Consider the following 339-nt stretch of genomic DNA (forward strand, 5'->3'; position numbering starts at 1 on the left):
CCGGCTAAACGTGGCCCGCGCGCGCTCCGGCCGTTCCACGGACAGGTACGCGGGGAGGGGGCCCGGGGGCGGCGCGCAGGCGCAGGCGCAGACGCACGCCCCGGCCCCGGCCCCGCCGCCTCCCGCCTCCCGCGCAAGGTGTGCCCGGGCGAGGGAGGGGGTCCCCCCGCGTGCCCGCCCCGCGCCTCTGCACCCGGTTGGGGGCAGGTGAGAGGGCGGCCGGGCGCAGACGGTTTTTCGGATTTTCGCCGAGGGCGGGGGTGAGCGAGGTCGAGGAGCTGGACGCGATTAAAATGGCTCAATTACTACCTTCCTAAAGCTGTCCCGTAATTGTCGTGG

This window comes from Canis lupus, chromosome 24, assembly GCF_011100685.1.
Source record: "Canis lupus familiaris isolate Mischka breed German Shepherd chromosome 24, alternate assembly UU_Cfam_GSD_1.0, whole genome shotgun sequence".
In the NCBI taxonomy this organism is placed as follows: domain Eukaryota; kingdom Metazoa; phylum Chordata; class Mammalia; order Carnivora; family Canidae; genus Canis; species Canis lupus.